We start from the raw sequence: 9,012 nt of genomic DNA, 5'->3' as shown, positions 1-9,012 counted from the left end.
CAGCAGCTCACAGCTGAGAGGATGTTATTCGATATGTTACATAGCATTATCGATAATCGGGAGTATACTGATAGGACGATTAATCCTGAGTTGGATGTGTACTGCTACTTGTGCACAGGCAATCTGGCAAATTTCCAGATTGTTGGGTAGATACCAATGTTGTAACTGCACTGAAGAGCTGAGAAAACTGAATGCAGTTTGTATTACACTCGGAGCAAGTGAATGATCTCTCCCTAGAGTGAACTCATTGATGTGTCGGCAGAAGTGAATTCTTTCACACACTCTCACCAGAATGAATGTGTTGATGTATCAGCGGGTTGTGGGACTATCCGAATCCCTTTGCAAACTCTGAGCAAGTAAATAATTTATCTCCAGTGTGAACTCGCTGATGTCACAACAAGTTTGATGTCCGTGCAAATTCCTTCCCATATACAGGGCACAAAAACAGCTTGTCCCCAGTGTGAACTCGTTGGTGCACAGTGAGGTTGACTGACTGTGTGAAATACTTTCCACAGGAGGTTCAGCTAAACGGTATCTCCTCAGTGTGATAAGCACATTTTTCTGGAAGCTGGAATACACTGTGAATCTCTTTCCACATGTAGAGCAGGCAAAAGCTTATTTCCAGTGTGACTGTATCAATCAATATCCAGCTAGACAGGGGAACTACAATCTCTTCCCATAGTCACCACGTTTACATGGTTTCATCATGGTGTTGGAGTCTTCGTGTTAATCCAGGGCAAATGATCAATGCAATGTTACGAAGTCCAGAGCATGTATTGTCAGTTTTCGATAGAGAGTGTTTTTCTCAAGTTAAAGTACAGCCACAGCTACTAGCAAAAGGTCGGGCTGTTTCAAATGTAGCAATTGGTTTTTAAATGGATACCTGTGTTCTGTTTGATGTTTTGACAACAATTCAAATTTAATTAATTTAATCTATGCCCAGGATACCAGAAGACAATGAGATTCGAATTCTATGGTTTTGATCCCTGGAAATCAATCAAATAAGAATTTAATGTGTCCTATGGGGGATATAAACCCGGCATTTTGAAAGTTAGTGGGAAGCAACTGCCGATCTAATACTTTGCTCTCAGAGAAATTGAAAACACTCTCCATCAAAGGTACCTTTTCACGTGAAACACACAGTAAAAAGAAGAGCACCCAGGAAGATCAGCAGTTAGAAAAGTGAAAACATCAATGAAGAGGAGACTGTGTGGACTTGAGATTAAGTTAAAGTAACGATTAATAAATACGTTATTAGAATAGCATATTAAGTTGTGTCGAGTTGGGGTCAGATAGTAAGTAGTTTAAGAAAGGGGTGTTGGATTTGTGAATAAGTTTTGTTTAGTGTTCACTATTAGTTAGAAAAATATTTTCTTTAAATAGTGCAATTTAGGAATTCTGTCACTCACATTTTAACAGATTAAGAGGCAAGATGAGCTTTTCTGGGCGGTTAGTTTAATTAACAGGGTTTGATCTCCATGACGTAACAATAAATATTATTCTTACTCACACACGGACTTATGGGTTATGATTCTTCTTTTCATATGTAAATCTTCTCCCTAAAATCCTGTGAGGGAGTTTTACAGCAGTTATTCCTGTCAGTTCATGTTGGAAATTCTGAATAGATTTCCCTGAAACATTGTGTCCTCTTGTTGACCAAAGCTGGAAATTCTTGTCTCAGGAGACAGTGGTTTTGTCTCAATGTAACTGGTCTAGTCCTAGCTCACCCTGGTTAATGTTCTGTGGGAGGTGTTCAAATCTCACCAGGCCAAATAGAGGTGTTCTGTTACGTTATTAAAAATCTGGACTGTCAGTTATTGTAAGATACCATTGGGCTCACCTTTCTCCGGTTAGACTTACATGTGACTCCATTGTGGTTGACTCCTCACCGCCCTCCAGACAACGAGGGATGGACAATAAACACAAGCCGACTCAGAGATGAACACATATCTCTTTTATGCTTCAGCTCTTGTGTGACTGACCGCATTTCCTGCCCAATAGAAAGTGGGGCAGCTCAGGACGACATTCTGGAATTTGCGGGACTCCAGGCCAATCAGAGTGAACAAAAGGCAGCGCCAAGTTGTTTATGGAGCATGCGCAGTGCGGGTGTCTGAGCTGGTGGAGTTGAAAAGTGAGAGACAGAGCTGGAGGGAGGGATTGGATGGATTTAGGAACAACCTGCTGCGAAGTGTTTGTATTCGAGTTAGTACTGAACTCTGGGAAATTCTTTTACACGGGGTTAGAGTTGAAGAATTACCCCACAGCAATCTCAAACCAAGAGGAACGTTTTTCTCTCCTGCACTGAGAAGGAGAGGCTTCGGAGCGGCTGGTTCTTGTAGGTCAGTAAGCGGCAATTCTCTCTCTCTCTTCTCTCCCTCTCTCTAAAGAAACAAAACCATGTATCTCCAGGAGGACAGAGTGTGTCTGGTAGCGGAGTTTATAGGTGATGATTCTTCATCCACTCTGGTCTTGATCTTCTTGAAGTGAGGATCTGTCAGTTATTCCTGTGATGGAGATGGAGGAAACTGTCTGTAAGTATCCCATTGTTCTCACTATCTTTACTCTCATTGAGGGCTGAGTCTTGTGGAGGGCCAGAACACGCCCTTCCCCTGAAGGACATTTCTCAGCTAGTTGAGTTTTTCATAACAATCCAGTAATGTTTCACGGTCAGTATTTGAGTGACTTTCACACAAATTGCTGGATTCAAAGAACTCCATGGTGACCCAATGGTTAGCACTGCTGCCTCTCAGCTCTGGGGACCTGGGTTTGATTCCAGATTCGGGTGATTGCGTGGAGTAAGTAATTTCTTCATATATCTGTGTAGTTTCCTCTCGGTGCTCCTGTTTCCTCCCAAAATTCAATGATATCTGGATTAGGTGGGTTGGCCATGCTAAATTGCCCATAATGTGCAGGGATGTGCAGGCTGGATAGGTAAACCGTGGGGAATGCAGGGATATGGGACGGATCTATGTGGGATGCTCTTCAGAGGACGGGTGTGGATTCAAACGGCCTGCTTCCACACTATAAGGTTTTTATGATTCTTAACTCCTTTTAGTATCTTAAACAGTACGATTTCTCAATCTCTAATTTTTCCTGATTTAAGTTTGTTTTACAGAGAATCACAGGGGCACATTTATCAGCGAGAATTCCAAGCAAATACCTTATCAGGATCTTAAAGTGAGTCAATTAATCAGGATTTGAAAACCATTGGATTGTCAATGTTTATCTGTGGTAAAAGTTTGCAAACATCAGTGTACCCAGTGACAAATGGACAAGTCTTGCACCATTTCCACAGATTGAATAGCATCCCGCGATTCACAGCAGGGAGAGATTGTATCACCACCGTGGCTCAATCCCAGCCTCAGGCGACTGTCTCTGTGGAGTTTGCACATTCTCCCGGGGTCTGCGTCAGCTCCATCTGGGTACTCCGGTTTCCTCTCCCAATTCAAAGATGGGCAGGTTAGGTCAATTGGCCATATAAAATTGCCCACAGTGTTCAGGGATGTGTAGGTTAGGTGCATTAGTCAAGGGTAAATGTTCAGTAATGGGGTAGGAGAATAGGTTTGGATGTCTTTATCCCCAGAGGGTTGGTGTGGACTTGTGGACTGTAGGGATTCTATAAGTCTACGAAACCTGTCCTGTGTCTGGGTGAGGAGTCAGCTGATCATCCAATATGGAGAGACATGATCTACACCATAGAAACCATGGAAATGTGCAAACTGTGGGAGGGAAACAAATGTCTCTACATGCTGAAAATTCATTGATGCAGTCACGCTGGAGATAAGTCATTCATCTACTGTTTGTGGGAAGGGATTCAATCAATCACCCGTCCTTGAGAAACAAGAATGCACTCAGTAAGGAGAGGCCATTCATCTGCCTTAAGTGTGGGAAAGATTCAGTGACACATCCTACCTGCTGACTCACCAGTGAGATCACACTGGGGAGAGGCCATTCCCCTGCTTTGAGTGTAACAAGGCATTCTCTGCTGATTAACACTGAGAGACCTTTCAAATGCTCACATTGAGAGAAAAGCTTTAAACACAAACATGAAATGCTGATACATGAGTACGTTCACACTGGGGAGAGGCCATTCCCCTCTCTGTGTGTGGGAAACGGTTTGTCCATTCAAAAAAAAACCTTCTGAAACCCCAACGAAAACACACTGGTAAGAAGCTGTTACCTGCTGCTTTTCTGGAAAGGATTCATTCAGTTATCCCACCTTCTGAGTTCACACCTGACTCAGGCAGCTGTATGCTGTTCCTGCTGTTCTCAATAAAATTCTGATGGAGCTCCAACCCCCTCCAACGCCGCAGAGGACCAGGAAACAGATGCAGTGGAACAGGGAAATGTGGCGCTTGTGATGTCACATGGGTAGGCCAGCAGAAGGCGGCATTGTGTTACTGTACTTCTCAGAGAGAGAGAGAAACTCTGACTTTGAAAGAATGCATTATAAACGTGCTGAATCAAAGTTTGTCCCATTGCAGGCAGAACTGGGCATACACCAACACGCACAGGCACAAAATCAGATTCACAGACAGATATAAAGAAACTTTCCGACACACACGTCCGGGACAATGTGTGCCACTGCAGACAGAATTTGTCATTCATACACAGACAGATACACTCACACTTCTCTCCGATGTAATCTGTGTCCTATTGCTTGCAGAGATAGTCACATCAACACAGAAAAACAGACATTAACACAGAGATGGGAGCGCAATACGGTTAGAGTGAGATACAGAATCACTGACTTTTACAAATATGTCCAGAGATATACTCAGACAATGTTGTATTCAGCTGTGTGAAAATCTTTGGCTCATAGTCCCAATGTGAGTGAAATAGTTTTCCCACTCCACTGACGTGAATCTTAAAGAAGAAGCCGGGGAGCAAGCTCCCTTTCTTTTCGACGACATTTCTCATTTTGTAGTCGTCAGGGGTCACACCTGCGTGGGGAAACCGCAATGGGTTTCAAGTCCATCGCATTAACCACTCAGCCCACGAATACAGAACCATACTGACAGCTTCACTTCCCAGGTCCGTCTGCCTGTGGAGCAGAGAAAGAGTGAATCATCGCAGAGTTTTTTGAATCCATTCACTTCACGGTGATTCGAAAGGGTTAAATATCTGCACACGGCGAGTCTAGGTGTTTCATCCCTAAATACTTTTAACTTTTAGTTAAAAACAAATATGGAAAATTGCAGGAGGAACGGAGAAGGTCAGGCAACATCTATGGAAAGAGAATCAGACGCAGCATTTCAGAATTCCGTTTTCTCTGACAGGTGCTGTCAAACCTGCCGAGTTTCTCTTTTTGTCTCGGCTTCGCCGCATTCGCAGTCCCTGACGTCAGGCATTAATTAATTAATCAGAAACCCCTTTGTGGAGAAGGTTTTCGTTGGGGGAACATTTTCCTGACCCCATTTAAAAGCACGCTGATTCAAAGTCAAGGAAGAACAGCGAGCAAAGCGTCCCTGGGTGGGTTCGAACCACCAACCTTTCGGTTAACAGCCGAACGCGCTGACCAATTGCGCCACAGAGACAGGCGCTGCAAGCCGTTTCGCTGCACCATGATTTAGGGGTGGCTGTTAGTAAATACATAATTCAGCCTGCCCCGCCTAGAATTACAATTGTCGTCTATCACTTTTACTTTTCCTTAATAATGCCTGGGACATTCATTGTGGAGACACCGGGGACAGTCTGATCCCACCTTCTGCAGACACATCCATGTCACGAGGAATTAGTTTTTTTCCTCCGGGACCGTCGCCCTTCGAGCCTTTCAGTGTTTTGTCTGTTCGCAAGTTCCCTCATTGGCTCGGAGGCGAGAAGGGGTTTGAAGTCCTGATGTGCACGAACGACAATTCTTTCAATGTCTCAGATCAGTTCATGTCCCGAGAACATCAGAGTCAATCTCCCAGCCTCTTCAACAAGGGGACGGTGTCTGGACTGTCTCTGCTCAGTCGGACGGTTCATCTTTCATTCTCATCTAAATCCGCTTCCCAAAGACTTTCTAAACGTTCAAAAAGCTGGAGACTGGGATTTCTGTTTTGCTTCATGAACATTTTTCCATTTCCTAACTGACAATATTTTGCCAAAATCTCTTCCCAAGTGTATGCCATGCTTCATTTCCAGGGATAAGGAATTTCCATTGTGGGGAGACATTCCCAAGGTTGGGAATGTTCGCTTTGGAGCAAAGAAGGTTAACTGGAGATTTCCTGGGGCTGTTGGTAATGATGGGAGAAGACGCGGTGGGAATGGGCAGATTAATGATCATTGGCTCGGAGGAGAGAAGGGGTTTGAATTCCTGGTGTGCACGAACGACAATTCTTTCCATGTCTCAGATCAGTTCATACCCCGAGATCATCAGAGTCAACCTCCCGGCCTGTACAACAAGAGGACGTTGTCTGGATTGTCTCTGGACAATCAATAGGATGAGTGTAGATTGGTAAATGTATTTAGAGACAGTTCTGTTCATGCCCTGTGAGCGAAACCTGGATCTGAAGGAATAAAAGGGACATTAACAACATCGATCTGAAATTGGATACGTGACAAGAAACAGAGCCATCACTAACAGTTTGCTTTTGAACTGGAGAAGGTTTCTCGTGAAATTAGCTTGAGGCTCGAGGTATGCATGATCAACATAACTTAGGTAAAACACGCAAACACTTTCCTCATTAGCAGACAGTGAAAGGATTACAAAACGCAAATTAAACATTTTCGACAAGTGATACAGGGGACTGGGAAGATAAGTATTATAAACTGTGAACACCAATGTTCTGGAGCACAACACTTACATTCAAAGACCGAAAACATCCAGGTCCTGATTAATCAGATTGCATTGTGGTGCTCTTCTGCAAAACCTCCACTTGTAATGTCCTACAAAAGAGTGACAAAGCTCAGGATGGAAAATCTGAAGGGATGAACGTTGGCTTATTTTCTGAAGATTCACAAAGCTAAGACTGGGTTTTGGTGATTGTTTCCTTTCCACTCCCAGGAGCCGCAGTGGGGGAGAAAAACACCATCTGATTCACTCCTGGCCCTTTTTAGTGAAGGAAACTGCCGTTGCAGGAAAGGGTCCACTCAGTCATCCCAGCTGCATGCTTTACCTGGCTGTACCAGGGATCCAGTAACAAACGGACAACTCAGCTGACCAACAAAGAAAGTGGGGTGGGGGGACTGGGTGCACTTTGGGCTGGAGGTGTTTTCTTTTAAAAGCACTTATTGTATGCCTCTTTTGCTGGTGAAATCTGAAGCTGTAACAAAATAAGGTCGTAGTAAAGGTTACCTGAACATACCGCCACGTTCAGAGTCTGCGAGGTCCAACAGGTTTTTGTTTTAAAGTTGCTCATTTCTTTCAGCTTCCAGCACTAATGTCATGTCTCAGAAGGATCAGTGAATGAGTAGCTAATCTTGTTAGAAATTGTATATTTTTCAGGACTACAGGTTCATTGTTTCATTGGCATTGCAAAGTTTACTGGCAACAGTTTGAGGTGTGGGCTGTATTCACTGGAAATAAAGTTTTAAAATCTCACAAACACCAGAGTATAGTCCAACAGGTTTATTTGGAGGCACTGGGTTTCGAAGTGCTGCTCCTTCATCAGGTAGCTGTGGAGTAGGATCACAAGGCACAGAATATAGTGCAAAAAGATTATAGTGTCATGCAACATAAGTGATGAATTGAAGAAACCTAGATTTCTGTTAAATCATTCATCTTTTAAAATGGATTGCAGATTTCGGCTAATTAATCTGTACATTCCAGAACTTCTTTTAAGTCACGTTTTCCAGGAAACTTTATGTTTTATAAAAGGAGGTAGCACCTCACGTCAAACAATGCATGAAAGCTGTGAGGTTAGAGTCTGTCTGTAACCCAATCTTGAGTCAGAATGGTTCTACTTCCAAATATATAATCCTGCAAATGCAAATTCACTCCAAATGCGTGAGTGCGTGCATGAGAGAGAGAGAGTGTGTGTAAGTGCGTGTGCATGCTGGGTAAAGTGTGTGTGTGATGGGGTATAATCATGTGCGAAGATGTATGCATTGGTGTGAGTGTAGGGACGTATTATTGTGTGTCTGAGAGAGAGCATGTCTACCGGAAAGGCTCTGCACGAGCGTGTGAGTGTGTAAGTGTGAGAGAGAGCATAACAGTGAAGTGGGGTTACCTGTCATGTGACATGAACCCAAGGTCGCGGTTGAGGCCATCCTCCTGGTTTGCCAAATTGGCTATTAGCCTTTGCTGGGCCACTAAAAGTGATTAAGCAGTTACACAACACACATGGGAGAGGGCAGGTTGGGACTTGTCTTTCGATTTGCAGAACGTGGGACGTTCTGGGTGCTGGAAACTAGGGAAAACACACACTGGAGGAATTTCGGCACAGAGAGATGGAGCTGGAAGCCAGGCTGGAGACACGTTGGGGGAATCACTGTGGATACAGGCCGTTTGGCCCACCAAGTCCATACTGGCCCTCGGAAGAACATACACCCCCACAGCTTATCCCTGAATTTCGAACGCCCAATCCATTCTAGCCAGTACATGTTTGGAACATGGGAGGAAAACCAAGCGCCCAGAGGAAACCCACGTAGACAGGGAGTGGGGGAGGGGTAAGAAAGGGCAAAATCCACACTGTCACCATGAGGGTGGGTTCAAACCCAGGTCCCTGGTGCTGCAAGGAATCCCCTCTCCAGCACTCGGCAACCGATTGGCTTCTGCCCAATCCTGGTGACACTCCAGTCAGTTTGAGGAAATCAATTTGCTTCCATAGAGTTTCCACGGGGCAGGGGTCGTTGTTACCCGCCAGATTCAACAATCCAATGAAAGGCTCGTCTACAGCGAGAACACTAGTCCACATTTCGCGAAAGAATTAAATTTCTCTCTGCAATTAGAGCCCTTGAGCCCTCCCACGCAGGCTGCGTGTATTCATGGGGATTCTCAATGCATGTTGATATTCGAAATTCCCCAATCCTGGGAAAAAAGATTGAGTGCATTCACCCTCTCCATGCCTCTCAGGATCTCTTCACCTC

General features: G+C 44.3%; 1 non-coding gene across 1 annotated transcript; it reads right to left on the bottom strand.

The window, feature by feature from the left end:
- Positions 1–5,463: 5,463 nt before the first annotated feature.
- Positions 5,464–5,537, bottom strand: trnan-guu (transfer RNA asparagine (anticodon GUU)). The gene has a single exon. It is a non-coding gene; the product is annotated as a tRNA-Asn (tRNA).
- Positions 5,538–9,012: the final 3,475 nt, after the last annotated feature.

Source organism: Hemiscyllium ocellatum, assembly GCF_020745735.1.
Source record: "Hemiscyllium ocellatum isolate sHemOce1 chromosome 27 unlocalized genomic scaffold, sHemOce1.pat.X.cur. SUPER_27_unloc_26, whole genome shotgun sequence".
Classification (NCBI taxonomy): domain Eukaryota; kingdom Metazoa; phylum Chordata; class Chondrichthyes; order Orectolobiformes; family Hemiscylliidae; genus Hemiscyllium; species Hemiscyllium ocellatum.
Note: the sequence above shows the minus strand (reverse complement) of the source record. Positions and strands in the feature narration are given on the sequence as shown.